At 55.4% G+C, this 24,277-nt stretch overlaps 1 protein-coding gene across 1 annotated transcript in view; it reads left to right on the forward strand.

Annotated features, from left to right (window-relative positions):
* Positions 1–19,426: 19,426 nt before the first annotated feature.
* PSD2 (pleckstrin and Sec7 domain containing 2) overlaps positions 19,427–24,277 on the forward strand; it is a 119,191-nt gene continuing 114,340 nt past the window's right edge. The window contains exon 1 of the mRNA XM_038530310.1: positions 19,427–19,669. The gene's annotated coding sequence lies outside the window, so the exon portion shown is untranslated. The remainder of the gene's footprint in view (positions 19,670–24,277) is intronic.

Here is a 24,277-nt window from a genome sequence, read left to right on the forward strand (position 1 = left end):
CCAGGATCACTGCCCCCTCCCCCAGAATGACAGGATTTGGGTATTGGGGGGCCTCTGCCTCCGTGGCGACTTCCCACCACGCTCCCAGCTCCTCACCCAGCTCCGAGGCCTGCCCAGGGCACCAGCCATGCCTAAATTGTGGCTCTGCTGCGGAGGATCCACAGGCAGCCCGGGGCGAGTGACTGCGGGGTGAGGGCCAGGGCAGTGCCCGCCGTTGATAAGGCGACAGAGCCCTCGGGAGCCAGGACGCAGTGAAGCCATGGAAACGTGGCTGAGGTGTGAGGCTGGCTCAGCGCTTCCCTCGGGTGGCCGCCTCCTGGGCCTGGCAGAGGCCCAGCAAAACGGGCCCATCCACTCCTTGACGCCCCAAGAACCAGGCTGGGGCAGGAGGCTGGGCAGGCTTGATGTCGCCCCTGCCGTTCTCTCTGAGGCCCGGCTGGGATCAAGCCTCATGTCTGAGTAGGGAGGGCTGAGGACAGGCAGTGGTGCTCTGAGTCCTCTTCCCTGAAGTCCCCTGACCCCATTCAAATCCCTCCCACCTTCTGCTGCCTGCTTCCTTTCCTATAAATATGTGTGCATTATTTACCTTAAGCATTTTGATAAATCATAATAGCAGAGACATCTGCTGTCAAAACTGTAAACTGCATTTGGGGCTCAGCTGGTGGCCGAGGGCTAGGGGCTGGGGGTTCAGGAGTTCTGATGATCTGACAGGGATGACATGGATGTCCCCCACTCTTCATCCAGGGCAGGGCCTTGGAGGGGCCCGAGGCCCCATCTTTTGGGACCCCTCCTCACCAGCTGCTGACCATGAAACCTTCCCAAGGAGGCTATCCACCCCCCATCTGTTTTCCCTCTTTCCTGCCTCCCTCTGCCTCAGAATTAATGCAGCCGTGATTGCAGCTGAGAAGTCCCCGGAGCTGAGATTAACTCCCGGGGCAGCACAGGCGGGGTTGACCATGGGAGGCTATGGAGTGGGGGGCTGATGTACAGTCCTCATGAGATTAATCGCCCTGCAGCCAGCTTCATCACGAGGGTGCCCATGCCCCTGACGCCACCCCCATCCCTGGCAAGGGCACTGGGCTCTGGGTCAGGAGCCTGCCCTGCCTCCTACACCCCCTCACCCCCACCCCTGCTCTGAGCCCCCAGTCCAACTGGTGGGAGGATTCTGGTTGCTGAGACTGAGACCCTCTCTCATTTTCTCCTACCTTCCTGGTGGCCATTGGGAACCCCGAGGACTAAGCAACAGTCCTATGGCCTCTTTCTCTCCTGTTCCCAGCTAGGCCCAGCAGCCTGGGAAGGGGGAGCCTTTGACCCTTGCCTCCCTCCTGCTCTCCTGCTGGTTCCACCTGGAGGGGGGTGGGTTGGGCTCAAAGAGGAGTGCCAGGGACCTGCCAGCTCTAGCCCAGCTCTAGCCTAATGGGCCTGCTGTCTGGCCTACCCCTCTATCCATCCCAGGGGTCTGTGGAGATGGTGGAGACAGTGGGTTGATTGGTCCTGGGCAGATACGGAGTAAGCCTGCTGGTTGATACAACACTGGGGTCAGGGACCTGGGCATTAGCCTTTCTCAACCAGTCACCCTCTTAAACATATTGGGGCCGCAGCTAGTGGGACTGAGAGGTTAGGCCCGGGAGGAAGTTCCCAGGGCAGGCAGGACCCAAGGGAGGCAGAGCTGTGGGTGAAGTCTGCCTGGACTCTGCAGGTCTGGCTGGAGGACCCTCCTCTGTGCACCCATGGCCCCAGGTGACCCCGTCACAGCCCTGCTGGGACCACGCTGGGTGAACACCCTTGTTTGCTTGTTGGTTTTCCCAGCTAGAAGGTAAGCTCCAGTGGGGAAGGGCTTGTCCTGTTGGCACCTGCTAGGTGCTCAGTAATGCTGAATAACTGGATGGGTTGGGGGACAAGAGTTGGCTCAGTGTTAAAGGAGCTGGAGGAAGAAGATGGTGATGGCTCTAAGCCTGAGGATCCCAACTGAGGTGCCAACAGGTGGGGGACGTCCAAGAGGGGACCCCAAGAGAAAAAAGGGCCTCTGGCCAGGGCTATGTGACCTTCCCTAAGACGTTTCTTCTCCAGGTGTCAGTTTACTCATCAGCAAGTAACATCCCTTCCTAAAGATGCTGGAGGGTGGAATGAGAAATCCTGCATGCACCGGCCTTGTGAACTCTCCAGCCTTTTTTGTACCCTTTGGTGAGCAAGAGATCTGCGTGGACAGGAGGCGTCAAGAAGGCTTCTTGGAGGAGTGTAAGTAAAACCTTGCCTGCAGGAGGCCCTACAGGAGACAGCCCCAGGGACTGCAGAGTCAACCCCAAGCTCCAGGATGAGAATATGTGTTTTGTCCAGGGGACAGTGGAAGCCAGTGATAGTTCTGGAACCTGGGCAGCCTTTGAAGGGTCTGGAGTGAAATCTTCAGCCAACCTGGGTATGTGAGGCCAATAAATGCCTGACCATCCCCTGCCCCTGCACCTGGGGTGGTGGGTCAGCAGGAGGCTGGGATCCCTGTCAGAGGTCTCATCCAAGGAAACTAAAACACACCCGTGCTAGAAAATTGGGGAGGGGGGCTAGGCTTGACAAGAAGTGATCTGTCAGTATTGGGGCCCTGACCACTCATTAGAGGATGAGGAATCCAAGCCAGGCTGGTTGGAGGGCTATAGAACCCTCTTACTTCCTGGAGATGGGGATAGGGGGACATCCGGACCCCACCTCTTATGCCCCAAACCCTGAGACAGCAGAGTGCTAGGCTAGGAGACAAGGGGCTAGGATTTCCATCCAAATCATACCCCTTAGCTGGCTTCATGATCACATGACCAAATGCTTAGCCAACCCTTTCTTTGCCTGGCTTCCCCCAGTCAGGGCAATGGAGTCCCTTCCCCCAATCAATCAAAGTTCTAGGCCTTTCCTGGGGTGTTAGGCCTCAGGAGGGAGCTGTAATTTCAGGGTCCTTCGCTCCAGCCCCCTCCCCCATCGTTGTGCTAGGCCCCCTCCCTTCCTCTGCTCTGCCATCCACACCCCCCTCACCCCTGACCCTGTGGCCAGCAGCCTCTGCTGCTGTCATCCGTTGTCATGGGAACCTCGCAGCTCTGACCTGGCAGCGCAGGAGAAAGCTGGCCCGGAGCTCCTAGCAGGGGAAGCCAAGGGTAGCAGGGGGTGAGAGGGGGGTGCCTATCCTTGTCAGGTTGGCTGGGTTCTGATGCACCCCCACGGCAAGGCAGCATTGGAAAGATGACCTGGATCAGGGGGTGCAGGGTCCCAGGGCCTGACTGCTCCCACTCCCTGGGGTCTCTGCCCCTTTCGAGGCTAACCCCACCCCCCACCCCTACCCAAACCTGGCTCCAGGCTGGCGGTGGTAGGGAGGGGTGGCGGGGACCTTCCCATTTCCCTCACTGCTGATGGTTGTTCAGAGCCCTGAGCTCAGCTCATTCTTGAGGCTAAAAATACCAGGGAGGCGTCAGCAGCAGCTCCCCTGACACCCTGTCCGCTGCACCCCCACCCCACCCCCAGCAAAACACACACACACTCACACACAGCCTGGTCCAGGTGCCAAGGTGCAGCTTAACTCACACAGCACAATGGTCCATGGAGTTAACTGAAGTCCTGCTCCTGTGTGAGACCCAGAACTGGGTTCCACTTCCACCTTTGACCTCAAGTTGCTGTGTGATCTTGGGGTAGTCTTTTGGCCTCTCCAGGTCTCGGTTTCCTTTTCTGTGTAATGAAGAGGCTACCAGGAAAAGAGGAGATGCTCAGGAATGGAGGAGAGTCTGCCCCCATCTCATTTAATAGTCCTGGCAGTTCCTGGAAGTATGCAGTGGGTTATAATCTCTTTTCTAGACAAGTATACAGAGGCTGGAGAAGTAGGGTTGATCCAAGGGGTGCTAACTGGCCCTTTCTGTTCCAGGGGGTCCCTCTCTTGTCCTGCAGTGGCAAGCAGAGCTCTTGGGGTCCACAGGCATTTGGTGAAAAATAGGTCTATGTCCCCACAGTAGGATTGGGGTTGGCTCTGTCAAATCTCACAAGAGTTCCCCGTTCTGTGAGCATGATCTGGACCAAGGAGGAGTTCACACTGCCCTCCACCCAGGCTCTGGGTGAGGCTTGAGTTGAGGATCTGCACTGCCCACCCAGGGTGTGCTCAAAGTTCAGGTGAATGTCTACATTGTCCATTTGCTCAGGGCCTGGCTAAAGCATGGAGGCACCATCCAGTGCACCCCCATTTGAGTTCGACCAAGGCTGGGAGGAGGGTCCTTGCCACCTCTCAGCCAGGGCTTGGCTGAGGCTAAGCTGAGGATCCCCAGTACCCACAAGGAGCTGGGTTCAAGATGAGTATCCACACTGCCCATTTTCCCTGGGCCTATGTCTTCTTCCATCAGCCTTGGGCTCAGACTCCATTTGGGATTTCAGCCTCTCTCTTCCCTCCTGGAAACCAGAGTTTTTTCTCATCTCCTCTGCTTTATTTCTTTTTAAAAATTTTTTTAAAGATTTTATTTATTTATTCATGAGAGATACAGAGAGAGAGGGAGAGAGGCAGAGACACCGGCAGAGGGAGAAGCAGGTTCCATGCAGGGAGCCCATGCGGGACTCGATCCCGGGTCTCCAGGATCACGCCCTGGGCTGAAGGCAGGCTCAACTGCTGAGCCACCCAGGCGTCCCATCTCCTCTGCTTTAAAGGAAGCCCAATGTCATCTGTGGACCAATCCCCATTGGTCCAAAGAAACATGGGTGCCCCTGCTATTTTCAGGATCCTCCTGGAACCCATGGGATCCACCATGGAAGTCATAGCCACTGAGCTCTGAGAAACCTGGGGAACCAAACTCAGCTCTCGGGGAACCAAACTCAGCTCTCAGGGAACCATAGGGGTCCACTGTTATGAAACCTGAGTCACTGAATCCTGCTCCTTCCCTCTCACCCTGTCACCCAACTCTACTGACATCCTGAGAATCATAGGGCACACTTCCCCATAGACCCAAGGTCCCAAAGTTTGGGGCTGGTGTCTGCAAGAAAGGCCACTCAATCCCACAGTGCAGAGTAGGCTTTGAGTCATTCAGTCTAAGTTGGCAATGCCAGCTCTCTCCTTCAATGACTGTGTGACCTTTGGGCAGGACACTTCATCTTTCTGGGTCTCTTTGTCCATCTGCAGGACAGGCATTTTTATTTCCTTTTTTTCCCCCCCCTAAGAAAAAGAGTGAGAAGGGCACCTGGGTGGCTCAGTTGGTTAAGCGTCCTTCTCTTGATTTTGGCTCAGGTCATGATCTCAGCAGCATGAGATTGAGCTTTACTTTGGGCTCCAGGCTCAGTGTAGGGCTTGGGATTATCTATTTCTCTCTCCCTCTGCCCTTCCCCTACTCCCTCTCTCTATTTTTATTTTATTTAAGATTTTATTTATTTATTCATGAGAGACACACAGAGAGGGGCAGAGACACAGGCAGAGGGAGAAGCAGGCTCCATGCAGGGAGCTCCCCTGATGTGAGACTCAATCCTGGGACCCCAGGATCACGCCCTGGGCCAAAGGCAGACGCTCAACTGCTGAGCCACCCAGGTGTCCCTCTCTCTCTCTTTAAAAAAAAAAAAAAAATGTATTTATTTCAGAGAAAGAGAGGCAGCATGAATGAGGGAAGGGACGGAGGGAAAGGGAGAGGGAGAGAAACAATCCCAAGCAGGCTCCACGCCCATTGCCTACCCTGATGCAAGGTTCGATATCAGGACTCTGAGATTATGACCTGAACCAAAATTAAGAGTCAGAAGCTTAACAGACTGAGCCATGGAATGCCTGGGTGGCTCAGCGGATTGGGATGCCTGAGTGGCTCAGCGGATTAGCGCCACCTTCAGCCCAGGGTGTGATCCTGGAGACCCTGGGATCAAGTCCCACATCAGGCTCCCTGCATGGAGCCTGCTTCTGCCTCTGCGTATGTCTCTGACTCTCTCTCTGTGTCTCATGAATAAATGAATAAAAAAATCTAAAAAAAAAAAAAAAAAAAAAAAAAAACTGAGCCACCCAGGTGCCCCGAATAGCTATCTATAGTACCTATTCATAAGGTTTGCTGCAAGGATTAAATGAGATATTTCTGTAACCTGTCCAGCAGAGTAGAGCACTAAATAATCATTCTTTCTGGGGGCTAGAAAGGGAAATGCACACTCCGAAAAGTTTCCGGGACATTTGCTTATTAATTATTCCAGTGTCAAGAACTATGTTGGTTGCTAAGTTTCAGAGCTTAAGGCCCCAGCTAGGGTTCCCCACTCTGAACTAGGGGCCTCCAAAAGAGAAGCATTATCCACTAGTTTTGTGAATATATTCTCAGCCCATAAATGGATGCTTCTAAGTAAAACATCCATAAACTGCATCACATTGGTGGGGAAAATTAAATGTAAATTAGATAATTAAAAATGAAGCTGATGCCCGCTGCTTGACACTATTACCTCTTATTAAAAGTTATGAGAGGGGATCCCTGGGTGGCTCAGCAGTTTGGCGCCTGCCTTTGGTCCGGAGCGCGATCCTGGGTCCCGGGATCGAGTCCCGCATCGGGATCCTGGCATGGAGCCTGCTTCTCCCTCCTCCTGTGTCTCTGCCTCTCTCTTTCTCTCAATCTCTGTGTCTATCATGGATAAAAATAAATAAATCTTAAAAAAAAAAGTTATGGGAGATGGACTGGGAGAAGTGGGAGGTTGCTGGGAGGCATCTGATAGGGATGGGGCTGCGAGGGATTGCCTAACGGAGCCCTCTGGTCTTTGGCAGAGTCAGACCTAGGGGATGGTCCTGCATGGGCTCTGGAGAGCCCTGGGGGTGCTGGGACCAGAACCCCGGTGTGGGAGTACGTTCTACAGATTGTGGGTATCTGGGTCCATGCTTTCCCCTCAACAAGCCTCAATGTTTCCTCATCTGTGAAAGAAGGCTAACAGAGCCTACCTTCCATGGCTGAAGCAGGGGTGCTGTGAGGTAATATCTAGAGAGTACCCAGCCTGGAGCCTGGCACGTAGTAGATGTTCACTGAACAGTTGTGATTATGAGAATCCCATCACTACCAGCACTGTGAGTGAGTCCCTCCCAGCAACAGGCCCTGAGCTGAGGACTTTACAGGCAAAAGCTTCTACACAGGCCGCCCCTGTTAGCACATGGCGGGGAGGTACCAATATCCTTATTGTATTGGTTGAGGAAAGCAAGGCTTGGTCAGGGGAATATGGGGTCACACATCCTAGGAGGCAAATGGCATTGTTTATTACTTAAAGGTCACAGAGGAATCTGAGGAACAGTGCTCTGCATACAGTGCTCTGCTTCCCAAACTTAACAGGTTACATCGACTCCTTTTTTGTGTGTGCACCTGCCCTGTACTCCTGGCCCTTTGCTGGGTGTGCAGCCAGAGGGGAGTCACTCTGGAGTGAGGAAGAGAGCCAGAGAGGCCACATCCCAAAGGAGTATCCTAACCAGAGCATGAGTCCAGAGAACACACAGGCCTGGGAAGGGGGTCTGAGGACTCCCCCAGAGGTGCAATCTGGTTCAGGATTCAAGAGGCTGGGAGAGACGGGAGGATGGGCAAAGCAGGTAACAGGACCAGCCCCAAGCCGAGGCTGGGAGGTGGAGAGGTGGCTGCCAGGCCTGTGGTGGGCTGTGGAGGGTGCACGACGAGGGGGTGGGAACACGGAGCGGGTGAGTCACCGCTTCTGAGCCAGGCAGGCGGCTGCCGCGGAGCGGGGGGCGCATTCCTGGCTGGCAGGGCGGCCGGCACTAATGTCTTTCCCACATGGCCCCGAATTCCCGGCTCTCGGCACGATCACACGGGCGGGACGCTCCCGCGGCCACCCCCGCCCCAGCTGCCTCCTTCCCACAGAGAGGGGAAGGGGGAGGGAGTGCGGCGACGGCTGGCGGAACCGGCCTCTCCCCAGGGGGCTGGGGCGGGGCCGGGCTGGCCTCCCGGGGCGGGGGGGGGGGGGGGCTGCGCCCACCGCGCACCCTGCGCGCCGCGTGCCACGAATGGGGCGCTTTTGATCAAATAAGAGCAGGGCTGGGCCTGCGAAGCTGGGGAAGGAAGGAGGCGCGGGCGGACGGGCCGTGGCCCCCGCCCCCGCCCGGCGCAGGGCCCTCGGCGGAGAAAGAGCGTCGCTGCAGGGCGCCCGGGCCGATGGGCGGCGGGACCGTCCCCAAGTCCGGCAGCCTCCAATTGGACGCCTTCTGCATCCTCCCCTCCTTCCTGAGCCTCTGGGCCCCGGCTGGGGTGGGGTACTACTATCTGAGGCTGCTGTGCATCCGGCGGGACTGGAGCTGGGGTTCCTGAAACAGGCCACACCCAGGCCCTCATTCCTGGGGGGGGGGGGGGGACAGCCCTAGCTCAGACGGAGGGGACTGTGAGCCACTGCTCTCCCACGCAGTCCCTGTCGCTGGGCCAGGCCCCTGGGGGAAACTGAGTCTGCGAGGGTGGAGAGGCCCACCCAGAGCTCCCTGTCTGCTGGGGAAAGTTGGCGGTTGTCCCTCCCAGCTGGGCTCAGAGGCGCTAATGAGAGTTAAATGTGGGGTGTGAGTCACCTCTGGGTGGGGGTGGGGGGACTGGAACCACCCCCAGATGTGGATCCGGGGTGGAATGGAGGTTTGTCCAGACCATTCAGCCTTTCCCTCGCTTCCCTGTGCTTTACCCCTCTACTCCTTGGCAGATGGGACATGGATTTCTGACCCAGTGCATCAGGCCCTGTCACCTGGGCCAACCTCTCCCAGACCTTAGCTCACCTTAAGGAGTAGGAAGGGGGTGGAGGGTCAGGCACTACGGAACCACAAGGGAATTCCAAATCCCAGGATGGGGTCCAGGACCCCAGGACTTGGGGGTTAGACCAACACCCGGGATTGTCTAGTGGCTGTGAGCCCTGGGATATGGTGATGTACCTTGGGATGGGGTGGGCAAAGGGCCCAGGCCACCCGGAAGGATCCCTTCAACCCTCCACAGCCCATCTGGCCTCACTCAGACCACCAGGCTCTGACCACACAGGGTGCCTGTCCCCCCACCCACCAGCCCTGACCTCAGGCCAGCACAGGGACTACAGTCTGTAGTCCTCATGGCAGGGCAGACTGTGTGTGTATGTTGTGTGTGTATGTGTGTACATGCGTGTGCCCCTGTGACCGGGTCTATTTGTGCCATTGTGTGTATTTGTGACAATGTGCAGTTGTGTATATTTATGTGAGACTGTCTGTGTGGATCTCAGTGTTGCAGGTGGCTTGAGGGGAAATGTGGGTTTCTGCATGTCTATATCTGTGTGTCTCCTCTATGTCTCTGTGTGGGTCTTTCCATGTGACTGAGTCTGTGTCAGCTTAGCCCCATCCACAGGCTCCCTGGCTCTTCCTTGAGCACCCTGTCACCACTGCCACTGCTGCCACCACCACCAGGAGCCACAGGGTTAGGGAAGTGGATCTGGAAGGGGGCTCTGGGGAGATGCAGTACCTGCTGTTCCCAGAATGTAATGGCCTGGCTGGGTGGGCAGCACCAGGGGGTGGGCATAGGCGTGGGCAGCCAAGGGAGAGAGAGAAATGTGGACAGGGGAGGACCCCAGCTCAGCAGTCCCCTCCCAGCTCCCTCTGCTCCCAACCCAGCGCCTCCTGGCAAGAGCTTATTTGCATGGTATTTACATTTCATTTGCATCGCGTTCAATTAAAAACCTGACCAGCTCCCGCCTGCCTGGCGCTGCCCGCCCAGCCTGGTGAAAATGCTGGTTGGGCATTGGCCTGCAGTCTTCCTACCCTCCCCACCCCACCCCACCCCACCTCTCCACCCCCATGGGTTGACTGATGCGGGAGGGGTCTTCCCATAAGTGAGATCCTCCGAGTCACCCATCCTAGGACTGAGATGACTGGAAGTACAAATGGAGAAATTGAGATCCAGAAAGACTGCTGGGAGCTCCAGGCTGAGGACCAGTCTTGGACAGAGCTAGAAGAATATTAGTAGTAACAGCTGCCCTTTATGGGAGGGTTGCTGGGCCAGGAGTGGTGCCAACACCTGGACACAGTATCTCATCTGAACTTTGCTACTTGTTGAGGTTGGCCTTGCCTTAATTCCATTTTATAGATGAAAAGACTAAGGCTGGAGAGGGCAAGCCCAAGGTCACTCAGCTGACCCAGAATTGAAATCTCTATCAGTATGACTTCCAAGTCCATGCTCCAGATCCTGAGCACAACTGCCAAAAGTACAGCATGCTCCTCCTGGTGAGGCAAGCTCATTATCTCCAGAGTCCATAGTTCTAGGACAAGCTAAAACAGCCTTTACCCTCACCTGGGGCCTAGCCCCACTGTTTCTCATACTTCTGCTTCCTCACACTGACAGCCATGCCCATCCCTGGCTACAGGGTGCAACGCTCTCCCTGTAGAAGTCGTTCCTGGCACTAGACCATAGTCTTGACTATTGCAAAACTGCCCTTTTTGGCAGTTAGAGCTGGTGACTTTGTAAAAGACAATTGAAAACCCTGATCATGAAATCAACTTTGGGGAAAATTCACAGCTAGGCTAAGGGGAAGGATGAGTGGAGAGATCAGGCTGGCCCCTGGAAACATCAAAGGCACCAGATCAAGCTTGGACACTAGAAATCCTCAAGGCCTCTCCTGTCCAGGAGCAGGAGCCTTCTTGGAGCTCCTCTCACCTGGCCACAGCTCAGCCGGTAGATGGCATCTACACTGGTAGGAACTCCTGGAATTGGGGAGAGTAGAGTTTCTTGGGCTGTCCATGGAGGAGTCATCCAAGGCCCAGAATCCAGCCCTGGAATCAGGGAGCCCTGGTGTTGACAGGCCCCCAGCAAGAACCATCTCCCCTTCTCCACCACCCTTAGGGCTCTAGAGGGATTCCACCTGGTACTGCGGGAATCTGGCCAATCAGCAGACACGTCCCTGTCCCTAGCACCCAGTGGTCAGTTCAGGGATGGACACATGACCTGGGCCTGGCCAATTAGGTTGAATCCCAGGGTTTTGGCTGGACTTATTTTGCAGGGCAAGGGGGTCTGATCTGGTAGTGTGAGAATTTGAGGCCACCACCACTTGGAGCTATCCATGAATGAATCCAGCAGAGGGAAACTGACCCTCATATTTGAAGCCAAACGCTTCTACTTTCCCCTTCAGAATGAATTAATAGGTTCTAATTTTGCCTCAGCAAGTGTATGTTGGGTTTCTGGCACTTGTGACCTGAAGTCCTTACTTTAGCACATGCCCTGCCCATTTCTGCCTTGATGTCTTTGCCTGTGCATTTCTTTGCCTGGAATGCCTTCTTCTTGCCCTCTCCCAACTAGTCATGCCGGTGTGTCAAAGTCCAGCTCACCTCTTTTTCTCTGGACAACTCATGTCCACTCTGTACCCATCTTTCCTGGTCCTGCCCCCCTGGGAGTGTTACCTGCAACTGACCCCTAGCCCTGTGCTGCGGCTCCACTCTGGCACTCCACTTCGGTACAGTGTACTTGTCTCTGCTGCTGTTTCTTATTCATAGTGATTGCTTTGCTAATTCCCTTTTCCAGGGCTTCTGTGTCATTGCCCCAGAATGGACTGTAAATTCCTAAATGGCATTCCTAGGGAGAGGAGTGATGTAGAGTGCAGTGGTTAGACCCTTGGCTTTGGAATCAGACAGCCTCAGTTCAAGTTCTAGCCCATCTGTGTGATCTTTGAACTAGTCCCTCCACCACTGTGCCTTACTTTCCTGTTCTATAAAATGGGGGTGTTGTGAGGATTGAATGAGTCTGTATGAAAAAATATTACTTAGCATAGTCAGTTCAGAAATGTCTACTGCACACCCACTGTGCCCAGAACTGAGGGTTCGATGTGCAACACCCACAGCGACAGTGTGCTCCCTTGCACTCAGAGCCCCTGAGGACAGAGGCTGTGCCAGTCAGGAGAGTGGGGGCCACGCTCTGCGGCCGGCTGGCACTTCTTTCTGTGCACAGCACTCCTCTCACTCCAGTCGGTCTTCCTTCCAGGGCACTGGAGATCCTGGGCAGGGGGAGGCCTGGTCATCCTCTCCCCCTTCATCTCCCCTCCCTGTTGTCCCTTGGAGCCAGTGTCGCTCAGAGTTAATCTCCTTGCTTGTCAGGGGGTGACAGGAGGTGTCTGTCATTTGGAGCCGTGGCCGTCAGCCTTGCTGGCTAATTGGGGCGCAGGCGCTGGGAGCACGGGAAATGGCCGGAGGGAAGGAGTAGGAATGAGGAAAGGGAGGCTGCCCTCTCCTCCTTCCCGCCAGGCTTGGGGCTGATACACAGGGCTCTTTAGGGGAGGGGAAGGCCAATCAAAGGAGGAAGGGGCTGTGGGACAGGGACTCTGTGACCTTGGGCATATTGCTATTCCTCTCTGGGCTTCCTCTTATTATTATTCATAATGACAATAGCTAGCCTTTATTGAGCAATTACTGTGTAAATCACTTCCCAGCATGCCTGCCAAAAACCTCCAATGGTTTTCCATGGCCCTTGGAATTAAAGCCAGACTCCTTCCAGGGTCCTCGAGGACCTCAAAACCCAAGCCTCTGTCCTCCCTGCTGCCTCTCTAGCCACAACAGCCTCCCCATAGGGCAAGTGCTTCCTGCCTCAGGGCCTTTGCACTTGCTGTTTCTGCTCCTTGGAATGCCCTTCCTCTGCCTCTTAGCATGACTGATTCCTCCTCATTATTTAGGCCTTGGTTCAAATGACACCTCAGAGACAAGGTTCCTGAGCTCCTTATCTAAAACCCACCCTCCCCTATCTTCTTTTACACTGTCATCCTATTACATTATCCTACTTAGACTTTCACAGTATTTGTCATGATGTGAAATTTTCTCATTTACGTATTTGTGGTTTATATTCATTCTCCCTCTCTAAAATGGAAACCTCTGAGCACGGGGATCTCTGCAATTTACTGCTGAACCCCCAGTGCCTAAAAACAATGCCTGGCACTCAATAGATAGTAAGTAAGTGACATTCAGGCATTTTATCAAGGACTTCATTCAACTTACTTCTCACAAGAATTTTAGAGAAAGTATTATTTCCATCTGAGGTGAGGAAACTGAGGCTCAAAGAGACTCTGTGGCTGTAAGTTCTGATAACGGGGGTTGCCCCAGGACCCGAGAGGTGTAAGGGCTGTGGGGAAGATGTGGAGGGGCTCTGCCAGCTGGGCCCCTCAGCTGAACAGAGGCCAGTGATGGGTACAAGGAGAAGCCTCCAGGGGTCAGGAGACCACACCAGCGTGGAAAGTTCTGCTGGGGGCTCTGATGAGGGTAGCCTTGGGCACCTCTCCCAGGCATGAGGGCTTAGTCCATTCAGGCTGCCACAACAAAAATACTACAGACCAGGTGGCTGAGACAACATATTTATTCCTCACAGTTATGGGGGACCAGGAAGTCCAAGAGATCAAGGTGGTGGCAGGCTCAGTGCCCCATGAAGACCACTTCTCAGTTCACAGCTGGCTGTCTTCTCGTGTCCTCCCATGCCGAAGGGGACTAGGGTCTACTGAGGATCTCTTTTATAAGAGCACAAATCCCAGTCATAAGGGCTCTACCCTCATGACCTAAACACCTCCCAAAGCCCCTGCTCCCTGATAGCATCACACTGAGGGCTAGGATTTCAACATACACACTTTGGGGGGACATACACATTCAATCTATTACAGAAGTAGAGCCCAATATGCTGTGCAATGAGGTGGGTACAAGGAGTTGGTGGTGCATGGGGGACCTTGTCAAGGTACTACCACTTCCCTGCCCTGGGGCGCAGGGAAGTGAGGTGAGGTGTAAGCCACGAGGTAGGCTGGCAGCCCAGGCTTCTCAAAGTCTCTTCTCCCATCCTCCCTGTTATGCCCTTTCCTGCCTGGCAGAGGGCTGGCTCCTGGGTCTGGCACTCAAGGCCTAGCACCGTCTGGCTCTTGCCTACCTTTCCCTTCTTTTTCCCTGCTGTCCCTGACGCCTTGTAGCAGTCCCTGCCCATCTGCCTTTAGTCACATGTCTCGTCACTTTCCCCACTGATCTTTCAAAGCCCAGCCCCTGTGCTACCTTCTCCAGGAGGGGCTCCCCAAGGAGCGTTTGTGCAGTGGTGACTGTCAGGCTGATGTCCACCAGGCTCTCAGCACCCATCACATGGCTGGCACAGGGTCACTCAGTAAGTATCCTGCTGCCTCCTTGCCATCCGTGGACCCCAGGTGGGCCCACCATTCTAAGATCCCCAGTCTCTGGTTCCTATTCAGCTTCTAGGTGACACCAAGCCTGAAATCTCAACCCAGAGTGGGGGAAGGGACACACGTGGACCGCAAGATGTCTCTGCAGATCAATCCTCAACTGCTGACACTGCACAGCCAGTCAGACCCCAAGACACTCATTACAATCATGTCTGAGTCCAATGAGGACAGGCCATTGGCCTCTATTGACTCACATGCCTACTGCCTCAGGAGCCAACCACAGCAGCTCCCTCCTCCTCGTTTCCATGTCAAGACCTCAGGAGGTCCTGCCCTGGCTAAAGGTCCAGGCTGAGGTCAGGCTGTGCATACTCTCCCCTTCTCCCCCATGATCAGAGCCACCATTTTCTTCTGTCCAGCCCTTGCAACTGTCCCATTCCTGGCATCTGTTTCTTCCTGTCCCTGGCATCAGCTGTCTCCAGCCCACGTAGCCGTGTCAGGAAAGTATATAGGTGTGAGGTGAGCTGGCAGGGAGGCAGGCTGGCCCCCTGTGAGGGGAGGCTGGGTGTGAGGATCCCACTGGGGGGCAGCGACAACAGCACTGCAGCGATGCCTCCTCCTTTCCCTTCTTTTCCACCTCTGTCACCACGTGGCAGGCACCCAGACCCCAGATGTTTCCTGCTGCATGGCTCTCTGTATGTGTGCCTGCACTCGTGCATGCACACTGGTGTCCCCTGCCCTGCCGTACTACCCTCCCCAGGAAGGGATGGAGGGGAGGTGGGATGAGGGCAGGCAGGATCTTCCCATCTCTGTTCCCACAGCATTGGAAAGAGACAAATTTAGGTGGACCCTAAATGGGAACCCTCAAACCCCCACCCCCTATTCTGGATCAGTGAGTATGTGTGTGCGGGGGTGGGGGGCGTGGGAGGGGTAGAGGTAGGGGGGTGGGGGATGCCCAGAGGGGGAATAGGGTACCAGGGCCTGGCCTCTGTGCCTTTTAATATAATGTGAACAGCATGCAAAGCAGATGCAAATATTATGCAAACTAGAACTTTTCTTTTTCTAGTCAACAGCTCTGACAGGCTCTGAAATGGGCTACAGGGGGCCCAGAACCCAAGGGGAGGTGTGGAAGTGAGGGCAGCCATCATCACTGCTTTGTCAAGAGCATGCTATGTTCAAGCAGTACCCGAGCATCTACTGTACACCGGGCACCAGGGCATATCGTATACTGGGCTCCTGAGGATTCAGATGAAGACTAAGGCATGCAGGGAAGTTTAGGGAAGTGAGAACAAAATCCAGCTCCATAGGACCTTGATTGACAGCCTTTCAGACATGCTAGCATTTATTTATAATTCTTTAGAGGAGGGAGGGGCAGAGGGAGAGAGAGAGATACTTAAGCAGGCTGCACACCCAACATGGAGCTCAACACGGGGCTCAATCTCACAACCGTGAGATCACGACCTGAGCCAAAACCACAAGTCAGACACTCAGTCAACTGAGCCACCCTGGTGCCCCAAGACATCCCTAGCATTTAATAGCATGTGAGACCAGATAGCAGAATGGTTAAAGTCTCCTGTTCTGGCCTCAGCTAGACCTGGGTTTGATTCCCTCAGCTCCACCACTTAATTTCTCTGTGATCTTAGGCAAGGTGCTTTACCTCTGTAAATTTCTGTTTATTTGCTCAGAAATTGAGAACGGTAATAGTACAGACTTCATTGAGTGGTCCTAAGGACTCAGTGACATGTATGGACACGTAGGGCAAGGTGCCTGGCCATGTTACCCCGTGAAGTCTCCATGAAGGGGAGTTGTGATCATAGGACTGCTTCCCCCAGGGGAGCCTCTGAGCCCTTCATCCTCTCCTGCCCTGCTGAGCTCCTACCACACAAAATGCCATAACCAAGCATCTATCTGGGGGCAGGCCCTGGGTTTTGCTTTTCTCTATCCACAGCCAGACGTTGCCTGGAGGGTCACTCAACTGACTGGATGAATGATAATCGAATGGTCTCAACTCCTCTGGCAGGCCGGGAGGGCAGACCAGGATTGAGACCATGGAGGGGTCCAGAGGGTCATCCCAGGGCAGTGGTTTGGGGTCCTGGGATGAAATGGGATCCCAGCAGTCACAGTAGTTTCTTTCTAATGATCCCCACCCCCTCAACTTCCCTCCCTACAAAGGTGTTGGGGGGCAGGGGCGGATTGGAGGAGGAGGAGCTTCTGCTCTCAGCAAATGAAAACAAGGTCAGAGGTTGGGTGGAAGGCCAGGGGGATGGTTCTGGTACAAAGAGGTAGATGTATGTGTGTGTTGCAGGGTGGGGGGGTGTTCAGGGTGGTGGTGGAGTGGTGACAGCACCCCTAGTTGGAGCATAAGAGCCACAGTTTTTGAGCACCTAACATTTTACCAGGCTCCAGGATACTGTTTATGTTGTATCATAGTCAAAATCTCAAGATAGCAATCTCCATTACCATCCCCTTTTTCAATTCTTGGAGGAAATTGATAGAGATGCTTGCCCCAGGTCACTCAGTTGGTGAGTATCAGTTCCAGGATTTGAACCCTGGCATTCTCTCTCCATAGCTTTAATGTTCACTACTAAGCACCTCCTTCATGCTCCTAAAGGCTGACCTGGGCTCAAATCCTCTTTCCCTCACACTTCTCTCAACAGAGCTTCTGTTGCTCTACTCATCCCCACATCCCCTTCAACTGCCAACACATATCACTAATCCAATAACCCGCCCTCCACCCCTTTTCTCATCTCCAGCCCTATCCTCTTTTCTTCCTCCCTGGTCTACTTTTGCCTTCCTCTGATCTATACAGTAGCCAGAGGGATCTTTTTTTTTTTTTTTAATTTATTTATGCATGAGAGGCATAAGCAGAGGGAGAAGCAGGCTCCCTATGGGGAGCCCAACATGTGACTCGATCTCAGGACTCCAGGATCACACCCTGAGCTGAAGGCAGATGCTCAACCACTGAGCCACCCAGGTGTCCCCAGAGGGATCTTTTATTTATTTATTTTTAAAATTCTTACCCTCTATTTTTTTTTTAAGATTTTATTTATTTATTCATGAAAGACACAGAGAGAGAGAGGCAGAGACACAGGCGAGGGTGAAGCAGGCTCTGTGCAGGGAGCCCGATGTGGGACTCGATCCCGGGTCTCCAGGATCAGGCCAAAGGCAGGAGCTAAACCACCGAGCCACCTGGGCTGCCCCAGAGGGATCTTTTAAAGATTTAAGTCAGGGGATCCCTGGGTGGCTTGGTGGTTTGGCTCCTGCCTTTGGCCCAGTGTGCGATCCTGGAGTCCGGGGATCGAGTCCCACATCGGGCCTCCGGCATGGAGCCTGCTTCTCCCTCCTCCTGTGTCTCTGCCTCTCTCTCTCTATGTCTATCATAAATAAATGAATCTTTTAAAAAATTTAAAATAAAAATAAAAATTTAAGTCAGGCCAGGTCACTCCCAGTTTAGAACCCACCAAAGGCACCCACCATACTTTGCATAAACCCTGACCTCTCACCTGGACTGCTCAATCCTGCTCCATTTGGTTCCCCTTTGGGCCTAAGGTCATGCCCAGGGGGACATATGTTCCACACCCTCTCCTTTGCCTAGCTGGTTCCTCCCCATCATTTGTGCCTCAGTTCAGATGTCACCCCCTCAGAGAGGTCCTTTTGACTCCCGTAGCTAATATGGTCCCCTCCCTGAAGTCAGGCTTACATGACCTATTTTAATATCTTCATGGCTCTTCGGACTCTTTGAAATGATCTTCAACTATTTGTTTACTGATTATGGTCTGTCTCCTTGAATTAGAATGTAAGTTCTGTGAGTCTGGGGATGAGAGTATTTGTCTTCTGGTGTCTCCCTAGTCTAAACACTTCCAGGGGGCAGCCCGGGTGGCTCAGCAGTTTAGCACCGCCTTCAGCCCAGGGGCCTGATCCTGGAGATTTAGGATCGAGTCCCAGGTCGGGCTCCCTGCTTGGAGCCTCTTCTCCCTCTGCCTGTCTCTCTCTCTCTCTCATTAATAAATAAATAAAATCTTTAAAATAAGCAAATAAATAAACACTTCCAGGCACTTAGTAGGCACTCAAAAAAAAAAAAAAAAAACATCTGAAAGGATGTATGGTCCCGCTCAAGAGGTTCCGGCCCCTCTCTACCTCAGTTTCCTTTTTCTGTGGCGTTCTGCCTCCTTGGCTCAGCCTCCCCAGGAGTGCTGCAGATGAGATCAGAGATGGCAAAAGGCTCCCTCCCGGGGAGGGAGGGCACGATGCCCGCCTAGGGATGAGGTCAGCGCGGCGGGCACTTCCCCGCTGTGCAGGAGGCCAGCAGAGCCGTAAAGATCCTCTTGGCTAGACCCCCTGCCCCGGCCCGGGATCCTAGGCCGGCAGGGAGGGCGCACAACCCCTTCCTCGGTGGGCAGCTCCTCCCGGCGGGGCCTCCTCTTTCCCCCCTCCCCGGGGAGGCAGGTGGAGCTGCGTCTTCATCTTTGTTCCCATCTGGAGCGCGTTTGGCGCGGCGTGGCGGGGGCGGGGCTGCGCCCCCGCGGTGCCCGGAGAGACGGGCCCGCCCGCTTATCTGATCTGCGGCTAATTGAAACTCCCTGCTCGCGAAGGTCAGCTCGGTCCCCTGACAGCTGCCGAGCCGAGCCGGGCCGGATGGAAAACCCGGGCTGTGCAGGGCCCGGCGGGGCGCGGTGGGGAGGGGTTACGGGGGGCTGCTTCTGCGGCAAAGTAGACAAAGGCGGCCCCTCCCTCCTCGTGCGCGCTGCTGGGGGTCCCAGAGGTAGCGGCCTTCGCCCTCGCCCCGCGGGGCGCTCCGGCCGGGTCACACGGCCTAAGGCCATAGTGGAAGGGGGCGCCCTTTAATCCCTGCGCGCCCGCCCACTCCGCTCCCACGCCGGGGCCCCGTCTGGGGTCTCTGGGAGAGTCACCCCCAACTTCCTGCCCCTACCCCGCCTCCACGCCCCGGCTCTGAGACTTCCTGCCTCCCCGGCTCCGGGCAGCTCAGGCTGTGGGAAGCCGGCGGGGCGGGGGCGGCCCGGTCCCCTCCCCCAGCGCGCTCGACTAGGCGCTGGGGGTCCGGGAGGAAGTGTGCGCGGTGGGAGGGCATGACCTGGCCCCGGGGAGGCCATCCGGTGGGGCAGGTGCGGCCTTAGCCCTGGGAGGGAGGGCAGGCAGGCAGGCTTGTTGCTAATGGTGCTGCTACGGGGGAGGCACCGCGGGGAGCCCCGTTTCCAGGGTTCCGGGTGCGGATGAGGCCAGCTTAGGAGACTCCAACCCCGCCCGCCGCGCCCTAGGCGGGCCCAGGCCCTGCGCAGCCTGCACGCGTCCCCTCACCTCCCACCTTCTGGGTCTAGGCTGAGGGGCTGCGAGCTCCAAGGGATAACTGCCGGCCTCCAGGCAGACCGCGCCCTTGAGCAAAGCCTCTTGGGCCTCAGGCTTTCAGAGCCTGAAAAAAACAAACAAAAAACCCCCCCAAAAACCAACCATAGCTACCATTTTTCGGAACCTCTTGCCAAACACAGTGTTCAGCGTTTAACGTACTTCGTCTCAAGGCTCCCAGTTCCATTTTGCTGATGAGCAGGCTGAGAGGCAGAGAGGTTGTGACTTGCCCAAAGTCACAGAGCTAGTAAGTTACCCGGGGGGGGGGGGGGGGGGGGGGGGGGGGGGGCGGCGCTGGGCTGACTCCAGAGTTGTTAACCACGGGTGGTCTCATTTTAGCAAGCGCTTTGGAGTTGTGCCCCTATATAGGTCGATACACCGCCAGGGTATTCACAAGAGCAGCGAGCCCCTCGGCGGCGTCTTGCCGCACACGTTCCTGTCCTGGAGCTAGGCATGTGTTTCTTGGCGCATTCCCGCGTGCTAGAGCCGGGGACAGAGGCACAGCAGCCCAGCGCGCCGGTGCCTAGGTGCGCCGTTCCCGTTTGGGACCCGGCAGAGTCACAGGGCCTGGGCCGCCGGCTGACTGGAGCGGGGGCGGGGAACTCGGAGCGGAGTCCACGCGGGCCGCGGTGCCTGGGAGGCCGCAATCCGGGCGCCTGCAGCCGGCGAGGCGCGGGGTGACGCGCGGGGGCCCAGCTACCGTGACCTCCTCCGCGGTTTCCATGGAGACGGTGCACTATAAATAAAAAAAAAAAAAGAGGAGGAATTTCAAACCCGTTTTCTACGGCGCTTGGCGGGAGGGGGGGAGGAAAGCTCTCTTTGAATCGAGTTTCCCATTTCACCTTCCCAGGCGGTGGGAGCGCTTCCCCCGCAGCCCAGCCGGGAAATTGCCGCCCCTCACGCCGCGTGGCGCCCCCCGAGGAAGCTAATTAGCGCTGCCCGGGGAGCTGGGGACTGGGGACCTGGCCCCGGGGGGCCGGGTCCCGCTTCTTGGAGGGGGTGCGCCTACAAATTGCCACACACGCCCCCCCGCCCCCCCGTCTCTCCAGGCGCGCACGCAGCCCGGCGCGGGCCGGGGCACGGGGCGCAGGCGGGAGGTCGCATCTGCAGCTTTGGCGCAATGAATCAGGCGCGGCCGCCGCCGCCGCCGCGGAGCGCGTCTGGCATCCGGAGTCTCCCGGGATCGAAAATAATTTGGGCAAAGCGGTGGGAGGTGTGTGCGCGCGCGCTCCGAGGGGAGGGCGGGGGAGCAGGCCGGGCGGGGGGCGGGGGGCGGGGGGAGGTGCCATCCGACAGCCCCGCTGTGGTGAGAACAGAGTTGACACTTCTTTCCTTTCCACTTACTGCGGCAAGTACGGAGAGGATGCTTAACCCTCTCGCTGCTTGGAAGATTAGAGGCGCCTCGAGCGCCCTCATGAGGGCGCGCCAGGTTTGGGGGGCAGGTGTTGTAGGCCCAGTGGAGACTGGCATCCCCACCTGAACATGCCTCAAGACATCCTTCCCGGGGCTTTTCTCGATCCCTCTTTTTATCTCTTCTAGATCTGGCTAGTGTCAGTACTATGGCCACAGTTTCCCAACTTATGCCAAAGGGTGGGGGTTCTTCTGTAGCGGTTTCCCTGTCGGGTGACCCGTTTTTGACCCTCTGCCCTGGGCACTGGGCCCAGGCGGGGGTGAGTGGTTAGGGCAGCGGGCGCAGGAGTGGGAACCCCACCCTCCTACATCTGCAGCTCCAGCTCTGGGCACCCTTCATCAAAATGGCCAGGTTCCTGGTTTTGCTTCTGATGGCAGAAATGTCACTGCCGCCGCTGCATTAAGCACACTCTGTGGGAACTCGGTTTGGCTCTAGGAGCTGGCGCTCAGCCCCGTCAGGCTGCCTGCTGCAGGGGGTTGGGTGGGCCCGCCGGCCAATTGGCCTGGTGGGGTCAGCCTTTGTGTGGGTTCCCACCTTCCTGCCTCTCCAGCATCTCGAGGCTTTCCCTCCCTCTGCTGTGCTCACGTTTATTTGGGGAAGGGGGTGTCTTTTAAGACCCTTGAGGCTGTTTGGCTCCAGGATGGAGGGGAGAGATGATTGGGGGGCAGAACTTACTGCTCCCTCTCCATCATCCCCATGATGGGGAGCACCTCTGGAATTCACTCATCTCCCCATTGGAGGAGGTTTGTGCATTGGATAAGGAAGTGTTAGCCAGGCCTCAGAGCATCCTCAGACTTGTGACCTGAAATTCCCCTAGCAGGGCCTAAGCAGGGGTGCTTTCCACGTTCCTTTACCTTCTTTCCAGCCAAGGGATCCCACCACCCCAGGGATTCTCAAGCCTTGGTGCCCAGCAGACCACTTGACCTTGTGAGCTTATATATACGGGGAGGGTGGGCAGATGGGGGAGTATGTAGAGAGTCTGATTCATTGGGTCTGGGGTGCTCCTGTTGCTGCTTCACAAGAACCCAGAGGAGGCCTTGGCTCTCCCTTTGAGGCTTGACCCCTATGACTTCACCCAGGAGCCAGAGCTGGGAGTCCCACAGAGGTCTTTGTTGCACAGCCTGGGAGATTGAGGGAGGCAAAGGGACTGTCTAGGATCACCCCATAAGGTAGGGGCTTCATGGTGAAGAGTATGGGCTCTCTTGGCTCTGCCATTAGTCAGTTGCATCCTGAAGGGCAGGTGAGCGAAATTGACCATGCCTTGGTTCCCTCAGTTGTAAAATGCAGATAATACACCACAACACTGCAGGCTTCAGTGGGGCATTGCTTGGAAAGTACTGAGTGCGGGTCCAGGTATTTAGTAACTGTAGGATAAAGGTGAACCTTGATCATCATCGTTAGATGATATCACTGTTAGATCACTGTTGGAATCCGAACTGGAACTCAGACCTGTGGTTCAGATAGTAGTGTTGGAGGCAGAGAGCTCGGCCCAACTGTCTCTGGTTCCCCAAGTCTGGTCCTTTGAGGACTCCACCAGGCCCTGGGCAGGGAAAAGTGGGTATGGGGTAGGATGCAGTCCCCCTGGGGGCGGTCTCATCTGTGGGTCTCTGCCCCTGCTGCTGCCACCTGAAGCCTTAGTGCATGCACACATGGGTATCCTTTCTTACTCTTGAGAAATCTTTCCCTCATACAGCCTACCGGGCACTGGCCTGGTGAGTGAAGCCTTGCCCCTCTTAGACTTTGGTCCTGCTGCTGCTGCTTCTGCTTCTTCTTCTTCTTCTTCTTCTTCTTCTTCTTCTTCTTCTTCTTCTTCTTCTTCAGTTTATTTATTTATTTACTTACTTAAATAATCTCTACACCCACTGTGGGGCTTGAACTTATGCCCCCAAGATCGCATGCTCCTTTTGGCTGGGCCAACCAGGCACCCCCACTCCCTCCCCGCTATACTTCTTTTGTCAAGCATCAGATTCTGTACTGATTGGGGAAAGGCCAGGTAGCTGAGCCACCTCCCAAGGAATGGTGGTGGGACAGGGAGTGTCGACATAGGGCATTTGGGGGGCAGGAACAGGATGGGAAGGAGATACTCAAATTGGAGAGGTCTCTGGGGACATGAGATTCCACCTCCCTTTGGAGCTGAATGAGGATGTTGGACCATAACGTGCCTGGAACATAGAGCCAATGTCTGCTTCATTCAGGGGCTTCGGGCCTACTGGTTTCTGAAGTGTCACCGAGTAATTATGGTTAGTATGCAGGCAGTACTTCCTATGAGCCAGGGCTGTGTCCTGGAGAGGGTCCTTAGGTGGTCCCTGGACACAAGAACATTCCATTCTGACTTTGGGAAAGGGTGTGTGTATACTTGAGGCTGGTACATGACTGAGATGACCTCTCAGAGCTCCTTCTTGGGCCACAGAGAGCTTTGAGCCTTGCTATTCTTTTTTTTTTTTTTTTTTAATTTTTATTTATTTATTTATGATAGTCACACAGAGAGAGAGAGAGAGAGGCAGAGACACAGGCAGAGGGAGAAGCAGGCTCCATGCACCGGGAGCCCGACGTGGGATTCGATCCCGGGTCTCCAGGATCGCGCCCTGGGCCAAAGGCAGGCGCTAAACCACTGCGCCACCCAGAGATCCCCCGAGCCTTGCTATTCTTGCACACGCTTGCCCACACATCTACCCTTGCTCAGCCGTACTCATTCAGATTCACCCCAGCCCCTATGTTCTCTTGCGTCCATGTTCACTTCTGTGCACACACGTGCTAAAGCACCACACATGAGACACATGGATGTACACCTGTACATGAACACACACAGGTATGCACTCGGGTACCCAGACTCACAGGAGCTAATGTGCATGTAGGTATCCTGATGTCCCCATGCACACACCAGTGCTTATGTCCACACGCATGCCTACCTTAACACCCAGGTACAGACACGTGAGCACACCTGAGCACATGCCGAGGTATTTGTTCTCTCATCAGCTAATTTGCGTGTATGTGGATTGTCTATTTCCCTCAAGGAGATCGCTTCATTGCCAAGTACCCCGGAGGACAGAGATTTGTTCAACTGTGCCTAGTACTCAGAAGGTGTACAGCGCAGTGTTTTTTTTTTAATTTTTATTTATTTATGATAGTCACACACAGAGAGAGAGAGAGAGAGAGAGGCAGAGACACAGGCAGAGGGAGAAGCAGGCTCCATGCACCGGGAGCCTGACGTGGGATTCGATCCCAGGTCTCCAGGATCGTGCCCTGGGCCAAAGGCAGGCGCTAAACCACTGCGCCACCCAGGGATCCCTAACGCAGTGTTTTTTTTTGGAATAGACGAGTAAATGTATACGTGTGTACTGGAACGTGTGAGTCAATAAGAACCAGATAGTAAAAGTACTCCCCATTTACTAAGCCTGTCCTTTGTGTCTAATCCTGGGCCAAGTGTTGGCTTCACAGGTACCG

This window comes from Canis lupus, chromosome 2 (assembly GCF_011100685.1).
Source record: "Canis lupus familiaris isolate Mischka breed German Shepherd chromosome 2, alternate assembly UU_Cfam_GSD_1.0, whole genome shotgun sequence".
Lineage (NCBI taxonomy): Eukaryota > Metazoa > Chordata > Mammalia > Carnivora > Canidae > Canis > Canis lupus.